Below are 18613 nucleotides of genomic sequence, written 5' to 3'. Positions count from 1 at the left end.
GTCTGTAGCAGCTCTTTTTATGGTGGCAAAGAACTGGAAAATGAGTAGATGCCCATCAACTGGGGAGTGGCTGAATAAGTTATGATATGTGAATGTTATGGAATATTATTGTTCTTTAAGAAATGATCAACAGGATGATTTCAGAAAGTCCTGGAAAGATTTACTTGAACTGGTCCTGAATGAAACAAGCAGAACCAGAAAAACATTGTACATAGCAAAAACAAGAATGTGCAATGATCTGTTGGTGGAGTTGTGAATACATCCAGAGCAATTTGGAAGTATGCTCAAAAGGTTATCAAACTGTGCATACCCTTTGATCCAACAGTGTTACTACTTGGCTTATATCCCGAAGAGATCTTAAAGAAGGGAAAGGGACCTGTATTTGCCAAAATGTTTGTGGCAGCCCTCTTTATAGTAGCCACAAACTGGAAACTGAGTGGATGCCCATCAATGGGAAAATGGCTGAATAAATTGTGGTATATGAATTTTATGGAATATTATTGTTCTGTAAGAAATGATCAGCAGGACAATTACAGAAAAGCCTGGAGAGACTTACATGAACTGATGCTGAATGAAATGAGCAGGACCAGGAGATCACATACTTCAACAATAATAGGATATGATGATCAATTCTGATGGACATGGCCCTTTTCAACAATGAGATGAATCAAATCAGCTCCAATAGAGCTGTAATGAATTGAATTAACTACACCCAGAGAAAGAACTCTGGAAGATGAGTATGAACCACTACATAGAATTCCTAATCCCTCTATTTTTGTCTGCCTGAATTTTTTATTTCCTTTATAGGTTAACTGTATATTGTTTCAAAGTCCAATTTTTTTTGTACAGCAAAATAACTGTATGGACATGTATGCATATATTGTATTTAACTTATACTTTAACATATTTAACATGCATTGGTCAACCTGCCCTCTGGGGGAGGGGGTGAGGGAAGGAGGGGAAAAAAAATTGGAACAAAAGGATTTGCAATTGTCAATGCTGAAAAATTACCCAGGCATATATCTTGTAAATAAAAAGCTAAAAAAAAAAAAGTGCAATGATTAACTATGACAGACTTGGTTCTTCTCAATGTTTCAGTGATTCAAGGCAATCCCAATAAACTTTGGATGGAAAACACCATCCACATCCAGAGAGAACAATGGAGACTGAATTAAATCAACACATGGCATATTCACTTTTTTTCTCCTGTTTTTTCACTCATGGTTTTTCCCTTTGTTCTAATTTCTCTCTCTCGATATTCATTCATAAGGAATTTTTTTAAATGTGTAACTGAGGAAATTAATTTTTTTAAAAGGGTAAAAAAATGGAAGAAAGTTGAGATTTGATCCGAGGTCTTCCAATTCCAAATTTGGTGGTCTTTCTATTACACTAATGAGAGGGATAGGTGAAAATGCAAAAACCAAGCATGAATTAGAACACAGAACTGAAGATTCAGATTTAGAAGTTATAGAGATAATTGTTGAAATTATGGAAAGTAAATGTGATAACCAAAAAAGAACAGAGAAAGGGGAGAGCCACCTGGGCAGAAACTTGAAGAATACTTACATTTAGGAGTTTCCATTAAAAAAGGAGACAGAAAATTTATAAGAAATTGAAGGAAAACCAAGGATATAAATTATACCAAAGTCACATGAAATAAGGAAGGAGAAAATTTCAAGGAAAAAAAGTTTCAAATGCTCCAAAATGACTTTGGAAGCTGGGAACTGAGATCTGACAATGAGGACATCAAAAATTTTTTAAAGTTTCTCAATAATAATTTTTAAAACTTATTTTGTAAAGTGGTAAAAAATGCAAGACAAATTTACAGGAGTAAAAGGTTGAGTAGATATGAAGGCAGTAAAAGTCAATTATTCATATTTAAGGTTTCCAAAAGTCTTTTCAAATTCCAGAGTCCAAAGTCTAAGGAGTATTAGGGGTTTCCAAAAGAATTATGGGGATAAGGGAAACCTGAACATATTTATAGACAGAGGAGAAGATAGGGAGATTAAAAAAATCAGTATATTAAAATTTTGTCCCGTGATAATCTCTTTGTGGTAGGTAAGAATCAAGGTTCATGTTATAGTAAAGGGTTTACAGTGAAGATTTAGTTTCTAAGGAACAGTAAAATTTATAGGTAGCACAATTAAAAAACTTATAGGGTAAGGCACAAATTGCATGCTACAATACAGGTGTTATAAGTGAAGGCCCAAAATTTCATGGAAAAAGTAAAGATGGCTCAATTTACAAACATGGAAGGGGAGGAACAAAATTTTCAAACTTTGTCACAACTTTTGCAACCTAATTGTTCCCTGTCTTCCTTTACTTCATTGATATCCATTTCCATTACACAGGTTATTATCATAACCCATTATCATAAAGTACTGATTTTCTACCAAGATCCTGATTTCAATCCTACTCTGACTTACAATCTTCCTATCTTTCATCTTCTTCCTTCTTTCATATTGTTTTTTTTTTTCTCCCTTCTCCCTTCCACTTCACACAAATCATGTTCCCTTTGACTATTTCACCACCTTCACTACCTAAAACTCTGTCCCCAAAGCCTTCTATTTAGACAATTATGTAAACTCTCAATCCTGACTCAGACTACACTCTGCCCTTTCTACTCTTACTTTCATGCCTCTGGGCACAGAGAAAAAAGAATATAGATTGATCCATTATAGTTTCATGCTAACTTCAGTTTTAGCCTTTCTTTGCAATTCTTTTATTCATTTCTTGTGTTCTCCTAGGCAGCTTACTCCACTTACTCCTTACTACAGAGTAACTATTTCATTCATTTAAATGCTGAAGTTCCTACTGGGTACAATTCATTGTGTTCAATGAGGATGTGATCCTATAACCAAGTCCCTTTTCAATTTATTTGTGATCTTATAAGTTGCTATGAAATACATTTAAATGATTTCTGAATGCAAATGAATTTCAATTATTTCTGTCTTAATATTCCGTGCTATGAAGGCAATTCTAAATAGTAGCACAACAATCACTATACACCATATTAGTAAAATTGCCTAATACTCTGATAGTCTCTAAAGTCTCCAACCTGTAGAATACTCAGAAATTAGAAGCCTAGATCATTGCTCCATTACTACTATGTAAGCACAAAGGAGCAAAGGACCATTTGTAATCTATTCAACTTAATTCAGAGAAAATAAAGATTTTTATTATGCCCTTTTCATACTTTTCTCTTTATATTCTTTTATAGTGCCTTATTACGAAGAAAGCAATAGAACATAAAAAGGACACTGGACTTGAACTAGGCTTATCACATACTATGTGATCTTGGATAAATCACCCAACCTCACTCAAACTCAACTTTTTAAATATAATTCAATTAAAATCAATAGAATTTATTAAGCATCTATGTGAATGGTATGCTAGGTGCTAGAGAAACAAAGGAGAATGAAGTTGGTCTAGGTCAGTGGTTCTCAAAATATGGTGCAAGGGGTCCTCAAACTACGGGCCGTGGGCCAGATGTGGCAGCTGAGGACGTTTATCCCCCTCACCCAGGGCTATGAAGTTTTTTTATTTAAAGGCCCACAAAACAAAGTTTTTATTTTTACTATAGTCCGGCCCTCCAACAGTCTGAGGGACAGTGAACTGGCCCCCTATTTAAAAAGTTTGAGGACCCCTGGGAGAATCCTGGGGATCTCTGAAACCCTTTTAGAGGGTCTACAAATTCAAAAATAGTTTTTATTTCCAATATGATAAAATGTCTATAAATATAACCCAGATAAACAAAAACGCTTTGGAGAGATCCTCAATAATTTTTAATAGGATAAAGATACTGAAAACAAAAGTTTGAGAACCACTGGTCTAGGTGATAATTTAAGATTTCTTCCAGCTCTAAAATTCTATGATCTCAATATATCCCACATCTGCCAATCTCCCTTATCTTAAAATATTTCCTCTAATTCCATTTCCTTCAAAAACCCTACAACAATTAACTATGAAGGGATATATACTATATACTCTTTCCAAATTAAACCAACTAAAGGTAATATTATGACTAATTTGTTTTTTAAAAAAGACGCAACAACTTTTTTTTTTTTGAAGAATCTTAATCTTGATCCTATAACTGATGATTTTCTTTGACAAGAAACACAAAATATGACAAGTCATGGGGCAATCTCCATCATTAGAGACAGCCATTTAATAAAAAAATGATTCTTTCAAAAATCAAAATATGAGATTCTCTAATCCAACCCCTCATTTTAAAGATGAGGGAAAGAGGCAATGTTTAAGGTCCTTCAAATATTATCATTTTAAACTCTTTGTTTCATTTCAAAATAGGGCAGCCATACTATAGAACTCAAAAAGGTTAAAAGAAAACTACAGAAGCAAAGGAGAGTTTCAAAAAGGAATGGATAGTCATTATCATCAAAAACCAAATAAGAACTGAGGAAAAGTTCACTGAATTTTTCAAGACATAGTCATTGCGTAATCTTTATGGACTATCTTATTCACTGTCCTCCAAATAATCCATAGCCCCACCCAAGATTTAATATAACTCTAATATTTTAAAGATTTGTGATTTGGTCAGCGTAGATATCTCCCTCCACTTACACAGATCAAAATCCATTCACATCTGGAGAGTTGTGGCCAGAAAAGTCAACTCTATAGCCAACCTAGTAATTGACCTCTAACTTGGAACTTAGCTACGCCACCTCTAAGATCTTATCTAAAGCCTTTTCAGAGTAGTAGTTCCTGACATTTATCTGGAATGACCTTTAAAAAATCAGTCATTTTCACACTATGATGAAGCAACAGAATTGGAATTTAGAAAAGAGAATCTAGGTCTTTTAAATCACAAAATTGTAGCAACCCCCTGAGAGACTTAAAAGCTAACTAGGAACCTGAAAGATTACCTAAAATCCCATACCCTCACTTTTCGGATGAAGAAAATGATGAGACAACTGTAGTACAGAAAGCTATGGCTTTCTTGACTATTATCACACAGAAACTCAGTAACAAAGTCAATATTAAAAAGTACATCCTTTGACTGCAGATCTCATGCGCTTTCTACTACCTTCCCCCCCCCCCCCCCAACCTCCATGGATGAAGAAACAAAGATTCAGATAAATTAACGAGACTCTCAGTTTCTCACAACACAGCAATGGATCACATAGGCTGTGCATCATTTATTTATTGCTTTTATCATGTGACTAACACCCATTTTTTGATTCATATATTTCTTTATCCTTCAGGTGGTTCCTTCTTCATTCCTTAGTCATAATATGGAACAGCCTACTCATACCTACAAATTAACCCTTTCACTGCACTCTAGATGATCCTCAATGTTAAAGCTCCCAAAAGAAAATTGGCAATATCAATTTGCAGTGTCTATCCAACAAAGCCAATGAGTTGGGCAATGAAATTGTGTACATCTCAAATGAAGTAAGTTATATAAATGGTTTATAAATCAAGTTCTAAGTAAAATGTCACTATGAGGATGAGGATGATGATAATGATGACCAAAACAATATTAAAACTACTGTGTTAGAATTGTTTTGCCCATTTTTCCTTTCCCCCTGTCCGCATAGTTATAAATAAGAAGCTAGAATTATTTCAATCAACTTCTTGATTTACACTTGTGATTTCACTGGCATAGGAACATAGTGGTATGGCAACTTCCACCACCAATACAGATCAGCAAATGTTCTAAAACTAATGGTTTCAGAGAGTTGCATTAGAATTTGACAGATAAAGTATCTTGCCTAGGGTCCCAGAACTAACACTAGTTAGTTCTAATACTAATACTAGTTAGTATGTGTCAGAGGCAGAACTAACTCAGAGGTCCACTCTGTATACATTACACCATACTGCATTTCAATCAAAAAGACAAATACATATATACACATATGTATATATATATGTGTATAATACATATATGACAGCTTCTAAAAATAATTAATAAAATTTACAAAGTTAAAGGGAACAAAAATATATCACATTTACTTACTTGTGAGAATGTATACAAATTCCAAAATAAACTAAACGAGTGACATAAAATTGTGGAAGTTTTCTCCCTATATACTTTAATAATATGTTAAATTACCTTCCAATAATTTATTATAAACAAAACAATATAAACAATAGTCAAACAGAAACAATTGCATCTCAAAAAGACTGTAATTTTTTCCAGCTATAAATCTTGTCCCTTTAGATGAAATAATTTGAGTCTTCAAATATAAAGCACATCCAGCTTTAAAAAAAAAAAAAAGAAAAAAAAAAAAAAGAAAAACCACCCCCCAAAAAAAGAAAAAGGGAAAAAAATCCAAAAAAAAGAAAAAGAAAAAAAAACACCCCAAAACCACTCTCACAATTCTGTTTATCCAGTAATAGTTACATTACAGGAAGCTCCATTATTTTTGAAAACTATTTCATAAATATTGAGAGCAGCCTAAGCAATTTCTCCTAGTTAGCTTTAGAGACCTCATTAAAAATGATATATCCAAATAAGCTATACATATCAATGACTACATAGGTAGACACATAATTAAGAGCAGTTTTTTTTTAAAGGTTTGTAACTATATATGACACTATTAAGGACAATTTTGGGGAGGGGAAGGGAAGTGGGGATTTTCTAATTTTACATGTAAAATAAAAATGCATTCATCAAATATACTTTCAAAGACTGAAATGCACTTAGTAAATGCCAAAAAAAAAATTTCTTCTAACGGTAAAATATTTTTAATTACTTTTCCATTTAGAAGTATTAAGAAAGCTTGAAGGCTTTACTTTCCTTTCTAAATATAGTGACACTTTCAACAGAAGTTAGAAGTCTTAAAAAGAAACATTTGACACATCTAAGTTGGATCTCTAAAATATTATGGTGTGCAAGTCACTTATCTTCTGAGTCCCATCTACCCCTTCTTCCTAAATACTATGAATCTTTGCTACAGATCAGGTATTAAGTGCCAGTTTATGATAAGGCTATCTGAAGATACAGGAAAATGGAGAGATGTGACATAAGAGCCAGAAAGCAACTATAAATCCAGTGAGCTTTCTGTTTTCTAAGGTTCTGTTTGTCATCTGGCTGGATTTTCTATCATTCTATTTACTCAAAGGTAGAACTTAAGGTAACTAATAACAGAGAGAGCTAGAAGATGAATGGAATGTTGCATCCTATATTTATGAATTAAAGCAATGTAGTCATATCATTGTACCAGCAATGAATCCTCTACATGGTATACCAATGCCACAGTGGCAACTATTTCAAATTTTTAATAGGTTAGAAAACATTCTATCAATTTATGATCACTATTTTCATTAATCTTACAGGGCCTCTTTTAAAAAAATCTTTCAAGTTGGAGACACCCAAATCTTAAAATGAAGCTCTTAAGGTAACTTGATTCTAGAACTAATAAATGATTACTGAATTGAAGACTAAATACCACTTCAACTTTGTACCCTTTAATATATTCTTGGATATTTTTTTCCGTAATTGAAAGAATCTCATCACAATTATTTATCTGGCTAATTCTTCCCCATCTAACCACTATTTCTAAGAGAATTTATTATGTGTTTTCTCTCTATGCTTCCCATGATTTTAATATTTATCATATTTTCATTGATGATTTCCAAGTTTATCATTCCCTTATTGATCTCTGTCTTTAATTTTTAATGGTAATTGCATAAAAACCAAAATGGGAAATGAAATGGGGGAAGAATACAGTGAGAAACGTGATGTAAAAACAAGGTGCCAATTTTTAAAGCAGATTAAAATGTCCTAACCTGCCCAGTAAGTTTTCTTCTACTAATTTTAGTACCAATATTCTCCCTGTTATTTCCCCATCTCTCAGATTTCTTCTGCAGATCCCTCTTCACATTAATATTTCTAATGTCTTTAACATTTAACATAATTATACTAAATCCTTGTTCATGAATTTTGTCTTGAGGCTCTTCACTAATTGTGCTTTTTCACCTGAGATGATGCTATTTAAAGTCTTTCATTTTGCACATATATACTATCTATTGAAAACCTTTATTGTGTCCTTCCTTAAAACAAATTCAGATACTTTTTTGAATTCCTAAAACTCTATTCTGTATCTACTTTACAGGTGCTTAGAATCATACAATTTTACTACTGAAGACGACTTTAGAGATGCTCTAAGTTTAAACCAACCTTCTCAACTTTTGCATAAAAAATGAGGAAACAGAAGCTCCTAAATTACTTGCTTTAATATCCACTAAATACTTTTTTATTGAATTGAAGATGACACAGGTAAAAATAAGATATCAGACCTGGGACCAAAATCTAGATATCCTGACAGTTTTAGTTCTTTTTCACTGTACTTTACCTCCCTGACTCATTCTTTTTCCCTTTCATTTTCCTGAATCAATCTATTAGCATTTTTTTTCTCAAGTTGATTATATCCTCTCTCTTATCAATTCTTAACTCATGAGGTTCTGTCAAAACTTATTGTATACTGTTTAATAATTACTATTGAAAATACTAATAAGTGTTTTGGTAAATACATAGTATAGCTGTACCTTGATTTTAGCAACAGGTGTTGTTTGAATTATAGAAGTTGAAGAGATAGAAGGGAGCCCAGCTAAATGTGGAGAAATCCAGGTTAACTATTAATGAACACAGTGCATTTTTCATATTCATTCAACAAATATTAAATACCTCCTGCTAGAAAGGACTATGCTGGGTTTTTGTGTATTGTAAATTCTATTAATTTCTGTAAATTCAGCATATATTATAAGGTCATTATTTGAACTCGTTATATTCTTTACTAAAAATCCCTTTGTAAACTGTTTTATAAGTCAGTATGGTAGATTGGAAAGAGTAGGTTATGGAATTAAAAGTTCAAATCCTGCCTCTCATGCTTTTTACCACTGTGATCATGGACAAATCATTAATTTCTTCAGGTCTTCAGTTTTATCTGTAAAGTGAGAGAACTGGATCAGATAATTTTTGAGGCCTACAGAAATAGAACAATAACACTATGTTTTCCTCTACCAGATTTTTAAATAAGGAACAACTAAAAAGTAATATAGGACAGAATAATCTCCTTTCTTGTGCTCAATATGATATAAAATATGATAATCAAAACTGGAAGGACTTAAATTACGATCAAATGGTAAGAAATGTGAATGTAGCACTTTTTAGAGACTGGCAAACTAAACTCTGATAGTCTCAACTTTTAGTAACACAACTAAGATTTCATGTTGAAAAGGACACAAGTTGGAAGTGGGCTTATATCTCCTGGGTAATAGGGAGATGTCATATCCAAGGCCTCTATGAGAGTAATTGTGTGTAACAAGTGTTAACAGCATGTCTCAAATAACTTTTATTCTCCTCTAAATGGTTTCATGATGAAAAGTTTTATTTAAAAAAAAAAAAAATGCAAAACAAAAAACAACCCCAAAACAAAAACCAAGGCTGACCTACAGTTGAAGAAAGAGCCCACTGATTAGTAATATACCATACTTTGGAGATGGTACTTAGTTCAGGGGATGCCATGGAATCACCCATTATATCCTTTAATGCCATGAAGCAGCTGCAACCAAGCACGCACAGAGCAGATGAGAGGAAACCTGGCCATGCTGTTGGCATGAACATAGGCCCAGAGAGAGCTGCCACGATGGGAAAGCTGGGAGTGGGGGAAGGGACGGGCAGAGTATCGCCAAGGGGAAGCACTGCTGAAACCCCAGAGCCAGGGCCTGGGAAAGCACAGGAGGCCCGGTGCCCTAGGGCACGCCGTGCTCCCGGGACACCCAATCAATGAGTCATGACTGGGGGGGGGGGGGGGGGAAGGGAGGAGTAAAGGGGTGAGAGAGTAGTAGGGACACGAAGGATGGAGGGAGGAGAGCTGGTAGCTGAAGGAGACCAGGGTGGGGGTGGAGGCGTGAAGGAAGAAAAACCCGGGGAGAGGGGGAGCCAGAGGGATCAGGGCCTAAGACCCAGGGGCTTTCCCCCCCCACCCCTCTCTCCCCCTCTCAGGAAGGTGGGAACACGGCTAGAGGCCAAGCAACCGCATGCCAAGGCCCCTTCCCTCCATCTACAAGCAGCGTGAGGGGGAGACGCCACCTCCCCACACCACACCACTCCACAGCACACACACTCACACATACACACACACCCGTGCAACAGGCACGGCGGTGGCGGCGGCTGGGTCGGCCCTCGGACAGACGACGGAGGTAGCCCGCAGCCATGACAGCTCCGGGAGTCTCCAGCGCTCTCAGCCACACGTGTCAGGGACCCTTCGTCAGTCTCCAGCCTCGCCCCTTCCACACCCCCTCAAGTCAAAGACCTCTTCCGCGAGAGCGCGGCCTGGCCCTGGCCCCGGTCCCGGCCCCGACCCCCTGACCGGGCGAAGGCGGCGGCGGCAGCACGTACTCACCGCCGCTCGATTCGCCATGACGGAGCCGCCCCCCGCCGCCGGCGGCGCCGGCCCCCCACCACGGCGGAGACTGACACGACCGGCTGGCCCTGAGGGGGCCCCGAGACCACCCGCCTGACAGACACCCGCCCCCGCCGGCCCCAGCCCGCGCGCCGCCCGCCCTCCAGCCTCTCCCCACCAGTTGAGCGGGGCCCCGGCTCTCCCCTCTAGCGGCGGTTGGCAGCGGTTGGCGGCGGAGGCGGCGGCGGCGGCGGCAGCACTTACCGGCGGCGCGGCCAGGCCCCCCTGTCAGAGCGGGGTCGAGGAGGGAGGAGGGAAGAGGCACCGCCTCCCCCGCGCCGCCACGCACTCGCCTGATTGGCCCAGTTCACTCCCCAAGCGCGACCCCACCAGCCCCAACGAGCGGCACACCGACAGCACAGGCGTCTCATTTGCATATTTGAGCTCAAGCCGCTGATTGGCCCGAATGGGCGGGGCTGTAGTCGCGGCTGTTGCTGCTTCTGCAGCAAAGACAGAGCAAAAGAGAAAAGGTGCCTTATCCCAGTCTTCCCCCCTCCCTACCCCAGGCCCGATGCAAGCTCTGCAAAAGGGAAAGGAAGGGAAAGGGCGACGAAAGGGCGGAGTTGCCCTAGCTCCATCAAGGCCCCAAAGATCCGCCAACCCAATCCCCAGCGCGGTTACTCCGGGCCGCCTTGCACCAGATACTGGGAGGTCTCCGATCCCGGGAAGGCCGTGGCTGGGGCGCCCTCTGGCCGGAGAGCTGCACAGTGCAGCGCCGCGCCCCGCCCCTTCCCTCCGGCCCGCCCCTTCCCACGGCCCAGCCGCCACGTCAGGGCCCTGCTCGGCCCCTCTGCTCCCAGCCCATGCCTCCCGCCCCGGACGCGGCCACGCCGCCACGTCACTGCCTGGAATCGGACCCCCGTCAGCCGCACGGCGCTGCCACCCTGCGAGAAGTCGGCTTTGGGAAGCACGCTGAGACATGCGTCCCGCCGGAGACTGCGAATGGATCAGGGTCTTCAGCGGAGCATGTGCCCCGCCCCTTCCCTGCCCATGCACGGCTGCACGTTCCTCCCCGTTCTAGTAGGACTGTGCAAGTGCACCTTGGGAAGCGCCAGTGGCGTGCTTACTCACATCTTCCCATTTCCAAGTGCTGAGGTATACGGAGACCCACATTTTCAAATTTAAATAAATCATTTTCAAATTCATAATCCTTATGCCCTCTCTACCTATGTCGTGGAAACAGGAGCCAACAAAGATCCCTCCAAACGAGATGTGCCGGAACCCGGGCTGGTTCCACTGTCATCTGCATTACAAATCGTAGATTGGTCATTGAATAGAAAAATAAAAAATGCGTTTGTCTGGGTACAGGTGTTGCTGTCAAGCAACCTTAGGCTTACAGGCTTAGTAACGATCCTGTGAGGTAAGCAGCACTAGCATTATCTGAGACGTCTTACTGATGAGAAAACAAAGATTTGGAAAGGAAATGGGGTCTAAGGTCACAGCAACAGAATCGGACCTAGAAGCATGCTGCCTCCACTAAAGCATGCTGTCTCTCACCCTTGCTCGTTCCAAAAAGGCATTGCCCCAAACTCATCGTGCCTTTCTGGGACAATATCTGGCATCCGATGATACAGATGATGAAAGTCTGTTGGATCTCACTGCATTTACAGAAGAGCATTAAAGTTTTTTTTAACAGTAAATATATGGGATTGGTACCAGTTTAAGGTTTAGAAATGAGGGGTCCTAAGAGATCATGTAATCTGTCTGATTTTTACATCATGAAACTGAGACCCAGAGAGGTAAAGGAACTATCCAGTGTCACAGAGGGAGCATCAGAGCATGATAACTTCTGCTAATCTCCAGGAAGCCTGGAATAGACTTTACATGTCATTTAGACTTCTCATTTATATGGAAACTGAGGCCCAGACAGGTTAAAGGATCTTTCCCAGGGATTTTCTACATCTAGGTGGATAGAGTGGATAGAGTCAAGGCAACCTAAGCTCAAATCCAGCCTCAAGACATTTACTAGCTGGATGATCCTGGGCAAGTCATTAATCTCTGCTTCAGTTTCCTCTTCTGTGAAATGGGGATCATAAAAGCACCTACTTCCCGGGATTGGTGTGAAAATCAAATGAAATAATATGGGTAAAGCATTGGACACAAAGTGCTATTAAATATTTATTCCCTCCCTCTTCCACAGTCATACAACAAAAAGCAGAAAAGGGATGATTCAAACCACGTCCTTGACTACTCTGACTTCAAGGCCAGTGTCCTTTCCATTACACTACAATAGTTACATCGACAATTTATCTTCCTTATTTTTATTAATTAGAGGGCTAGAGTTGCAATCTCATTTTCCATTTGCTATCTTAGATGAGTCAACTGATATCTCTGGGCCTAAGTTTCTTCATTTGTACATTGAGAAGGTTGAGTAGCTCACCTGCTCAAAATCTATGAACATGACTAAGATTTTGTTTGACATTATCTCCTGAGATAATGTCTGAAAACTTTAATTCTATCCAGGGAATTAATCTATCAATGACAGTTTGAATCTATGGGACCAAAGAGAGAACAAGTTTAGTGTCTCTTCCATATGACAGCTGTTTCGAGTACTGAAAGCCTGTTAAATGTAATTAAATATCCCTAGGTCTTTCAACTGGTCTCAAAATGGCATTCTGTTAAGGCTTTTTATTAAACCGGTTACCCTACCCCAGTGCTCTAGAACTTAGTCAATTAGCAAGCATTCATTAAATACTTATATGCCAGCCACTATGCTATGTATGCTCTGAAAATACAAAAGACGAAAACAGTCCCTGCCTTCAGGGAACTTGCCTTCTAATAAGGGAGAAAACATGTACATCAATTGGTATATACAAAAAAATAAGTATAAATTAATCTTAGAAGGAAAGCATCAGCAGATGAAACTACCTGAAAATGGCTACTTCAGGAGGGTAGCTTGAGCAGACTTCTAAAATAAGCCATGGTTTTTAAGAGACAGAGATGAGGAAGAACATTCTAAGACTGGAGCTATTATAAAAGCAGAGATGGAAGATGGAGTTCAGTAAAAAGAACAACAAGAAAGCCACTTATGGCTGGAGAATGAAGTGGGGTCTTCCCAGGACAAAGGAACTTGAGAGTATCCCCTGCCTCATTGTGAACACTTTTTTTCCCCAAATACAGAACTATTTTGGAATTTTTTTCTTACATGTTATACTGTTAACCCTTAATAAACTTGCAGTCAACTCCCAAAATTTTTTTTCAGACTAATTTCAGCCATGCCTCTCCCATACTATACTTGAGAAGTTGATTTTTTTTTAATTCAAGTTTAGATTTTGCATTTATATCCACTAAATTTTGTCTTATATTTAGTGGTCCAGCCTTTTAATAGCTAGAATTCTAATCTGTTGAAAATTGTTTCAATCCTGACTCTTATCCAGCATACTGGCTCCCTCCTAGATTTGTGTCTTGTTTTTTCAAGTGTAATAATTATGCCATCTATGCTTTCATAAAAGTCATTGCTAGAAACCTGAAAGTGGTGTTAGGCCAACCAGATATCCTTGTGACAATTCACTAAAGATCTACCTGCAAATGACATAGACTCAATAATGACAACTTTCTGAGTCTGTCACTAAACCAGTTATAAACACACCTAATCTAGCCCTCATCTCTCCAAATTCTCCATAAAAATAGCCCAAGAAACTATCAAATGCCTTACTAAAATCTAAGTAAAATATGTCTGCCAGAATTCCCTTGATCTCAGATTAACTCTGACAAAAAGGGAAATGAGATAAATCCAAAATGACCTCTTCTTGATGATGCCATGCTAGCCATTTGTGAGCACTCCATTTTCTAAATGATCATAAACCATTCACTTAATAATGTGGTCTTGAATTTTTCTGGGAATCCAAGACAGGTCCATGTTAGTCTACATCACTTTCTTTTTTCTGAAAATTGGACTTTTCCCTCTTCTCTAGTTCTGCAGCACTACTCCCATTCTTCGCATTCTTTGATTGATCTAAGACTACACTGGTAGAGAAATTTCCCAATAAGGAAGCTCCCCTATACTAGGCCTGTGAAAGCACAGGTCTAATCTATTCCCCATCTACCCAAATGCACACACACATATGGATATGTATAGTATCTCCTCTAATAAAATGTGATCTCTTTGAAAAAGGAAATGGTTTCATTTTTTACTTTGTATTTCCCTAGGGCCTATTACAGTGTGATACAAAGTGAGCGCTCAAGAAATACTTGTTCATTGATTAGTATGATACATAAAAATTATTCAAATGCATTGATGAATTCAGCATATCAAAAAAGTTTAAAGCTCAAAGCTTTACTACTCCCTTAACCAGTCTCTTATTTGATTAATGTTTGTTTGGCATTTTAAAAAATGTTACATTTTGACATCTATTTCTAAAATTTTCCCATTTTTAAATATTTTACTCCTTTTTTTTTTTTAAACAACAGTTTAGAAATCAGAGATCCTCACGGATTTTACCTAGCTATTAGTGAATATGCACTTATTAAGTGCTTAATACATGCCAGATCCTGTGCTGGTCTGTGGGTGTTCAAAGAAAGGCCAAAATACATCTCTTCCTTTAAGAAGTTCACATTTTCATAGAGAAAACAATTTGCAAAAAAATTACACATACATAAGATAGGAAGGAAGAAAAGAGGGAAGTAGGAAAGGAAGGGAGGAGAGAGAGAAAGAAAGAAAGAAAAAGAGAGTAAGAAAGAGACAAAGAGAAAGAAAGAAAGAAAGAGAAGAAAGAAAGAAAGCGAAGATGGGGGGGTGGGGGAAGGGAAAGGCTTCCTGTAGAAGGTGGGATTTGAGCTAAGTCTTGCAGGAAGCCAGGAAAGTCAGGAGACTGGGGTGAGGAAAGAAAGCATTCCAGGCATGGAGCCAGTGAAAAAGCAGAGTTGGAAGAGGGATTGTCATATGCTAGAAACAGCAAGAAGGCCAACACTGCTGTATTATAGAGTATGAGTATGAATAGAAGGGTAAAGTGAAAGATAACTGGAAAAGCATAAAGGTGCCAGGTTGTTAAAAACTTTAAAACCAAAGGATTTTATATTTGAATTTTGAAGTAATAGGCAGCCACTGGAGTTTTTTTCAGTTGAGGTAGGGCAGTAACATAGTCAGCCATAGGCTTTAAGAAACTCATTTTTGTTTAAGGTGAATAAAAGATGAATTGAAATAGAGAAATATAATACAGAAAGTCCAACCAGAAAGTTATTGTAATAAGAGATATCTGAAATGATGAAGGCCTGAATCTGAGTTGTGAGTAAAGGGGAAATATTGAGGAAATGTTGTAAAGGCAGAAACAACAAGATCTGACAACAGATAGGATAAGTGGAATGAGTTTGAGGGTTTCCCTGAGGTTTCAAACCCATGTGATTAGGAGGCTACTGGGAGGTGCCCTTAACAGTAATGGAAAGTTTAAAAGAGAGGAGAATTTGGGGGGAAAGGTAAGTTCTGCTTTCAATAAATTGAATCTGAGATTTCTGTGGGATATCCTGTTCAACATATTTATTAGGTAGTTGATGAGAGACTGGAGATCACAATAGAGGTTTAAGACTTTATAAAATTTCTTAGAGTCATCAAAAATTCAATAATTTTTGTTCATTTGTTTCAGCCATGCCTGACTCTTCTTGACTCTTAGAAAAGGTATTAGAGTTGTTTAACATCTTCTCTGAGTCATTTTATAGATGAGGAAATTAAAGTAAAAATGTTAAATGACTTAGCCAGGGTTACACAAAATAGTAAATGTCTGAGACCAGATTTGAACTCCAGTATTCCTGACTATAGGCAATGCACCCAGTTGCTCTAAGATAATTTAATACATTTTAATTGATGAGATCACTATAATATAGAGGAAGAAAAGGGTTTTCCTCTATTGGATTGCCCTTTATAACATCCCCAATCTTTCACTAATCTTCAGCTTCTTGCTATTGGCCGATTCCCTTTTGTCTACAAACAAAAACAATAATGATAGCTAGCATTCATAAAGCTTTAAAGTTTCCAAAGCATTTTTGTAAAATATTTGTAATATTATCTCATTTTACTCTCACAATATTGCAATGAGGTAGGTATTGTTATCCACATTTTACATATGAGGAAACTAAAGCAGACAGAGGTTTAAGAGTTAAGGGTCACACAACTACTAAGAGTCTGAAGTCACATTCCTAACTCTACATCCAATATTCCAATAGAGAAGATGGGACAGAATGTAATGGGGTTTGTCCTGGCAAGAAGGACCACCTCCCAATTCATAAAAGTTAAGAATGAAGAATGAGTTAGTAGGGGAAGACATCTGGGTGATATAGAATAAGGAAAATGGAAGAGGATGACCTCTTTGATAATGGCCTCAACTTAGGGATGAAGTATGAGGTAACTCATACCTATGAGGTAAAGTCTTCAGATAAATTGGAAATAATCAACAGAGTAGTAGAATAAAAGAAAATCAGTTAAAACTTCCAGGAGAAGGTAGGATTTTAGTTGGCACTTGAAAGAAGAAAGTAAAGTAAAGTTGTATAAATGGAAGAGGGAGAGAATTTCAAGCTTGAGGGGAAAAGCCAATAAAAATGCAGAGATGGAGGGTCCTATAAAAAGAATAGTAAGGAGGCCAGTGTCCTAGGTTTATAGAGTTTAAAAAAAAAAAACACTAGAAAGAGGGGCAGGGTGGAAGTGGGGAGGCAGATTATGGTCATAGAAGTGATAGGCAGTCATTAGAGTGTATTGGGTGGGAACAGGAAGAAGGGTAACATGGACAGACCTGTATTTTAGGAAGATCAATTTAACAGCTGAAAGGAGGATGGATTAGCCTGGGGAGAGATTTGTAACAGGGAGACCAACTAGCAGGATATTGTAACAGTCTAGGCATGAGGTGAAGAGAGCCTGCACCGCTGTGGCAGTGTCAGAAGAGAAATGTGACAAAAATAAAATCAATAGGTACTGGCAACATATTGGATATGATGAGTGATTATTGTTTCAAAGCTCTCTTGATTATATTTGCAAGACACCTAATACACATACATATATTTGTTAGATTAACTTAGATTCTCTCTGTCTCTGGCAAAAGTTACCATTCCTCCCATATCTTTATCTTAAGACCTATCTACTCATTCATTCCTTTTTCAAAAATCATTAAACACCTACTATGTGCACTATGTTACATCCTGCACTGGAAGAGATACTAAATTTAGATTAAGTTATATTTCTTATCTTCATGGAGTTTTTCAATATAGTAGGGGAATAAAAAAAAAGTAATCAGCTTTCTCCTGATTCTTATTTAAATTAATTCATTCATCAGGATACTAGATAGTCTATCACAGATCACTAATGGCTAGCAACATCTGTGAAGATAGATTGCTTAATCATTTTTAATTGTACTTAAACTCATAATAATTTTTTTATGTTTCATTGCTTCTTCCAGACAAGAATGGTTAACATGCTTTAGAATTCCATCTTTTTCCCAGTAATAGATAATGATTTTGTTATGTCACAGTTTCCTTTTACTGCCTCAGTTTCCCCAAATTGTCCTGCCTCAGTTTTCCTGAACTGTTCTGCCTCAGTTTCTCTAAATTGTTCTACTTCAGTTTACCTGAATTGTTCTGCCTCAATTCCCCTGGTTGCAACCCCTCTCCCTTCCTGACCATTAGGACTGACACAACTTAAGGCTGGCTACTCTAGGGTCATAAATTGTAAATGTTTAATCTCAGATAAGGAGGAGATCTTTTATTTCAGACATCCTGGCTCCTAGGTCCTCTTAAGTTATCAAGAATTTATGGTCCTCAACCCCAACCTATCAGAACCAAATTTATGATCTACTCACCAGTGGTCTACACCACCATCACCTTCCCCCCCCTCCCTCCCCCCCCCCCCCCCCCCCCCCCCCCCCCCCCCCCGCCCCTGCCACCTTTGTCTCTCCTGATCGCTAGAGCCCTATAAAGAATCCCTGGAAATCTTCACTTGTTACTGCATGCTTTGAGACTGGAGTCCCATTTAGTCTGCTGGGATCAACATGGATCCTGTTTTGGCCTCAGACAATCTTTCCCTCTCAAATAAAATATTACAAACTCTCTAATCTCTATCTTGCCTCAGTTTCTCTCACATTACAGTTTGAAATGCTAAACCATTAACCAATAGAAGAGAGACCTTAAATGGCATAAAATTCAACAGTGAGAAAAATTGAATTCATACTATCTCTTTATGTTTAAGAAATTTCCCTAAGCTAATG

At 38.3% G+C, this 18613-nt stretch overlaps 1 protein-coding gene across 11 annotated transcripts in view; it reads right to left on the bottom strand.

Moving 5' to 3' along the window:
• CHD9 (chromodomain helicase DNA binding protein 9) overlaps positions 1–18613 on the bottom strand; it is a 250227-nt gene that overhangs the window by 205523 nt on the left and 26091 nt on the right. The window contains exon 1 of one of the 11 annotated variants that reach the window (XM_031954492.1): positions 10635–10737. The exons of 9 other annotated variants lie outside the window; for them this stretch is intronic. The gene's annotated coding sequence lies outside the window, so the exon portion shown is untranslated. Of the gene's footprint in view, positions 1–10548; positions 10584–10634; positions 10738–18613 lie in introns of those variants that run through there. One more of the 11 variants, XM_031954494.1, reaches the window with a different exon arrangement.

This window comes from Sarcophilus harrisii, chromosome 2 (genome assembly GCF_902635505.1).
Source record: "Sarcophilus harrisii chromosome 2, mSarHar1.11, whole genome shotgun sequence".
Taxonomy (NCBI): Eukaryota; Metazoa; Chordata; class Mammalia; order Dasyuromorphia; family Dasyuridae; genus Sarcophilus; species Sarcophilus harrisii.
Note: the sequence above shows the minus strand (reverse complement) of the source record. Positions and strands in the feature narration are given on the sequence as shown.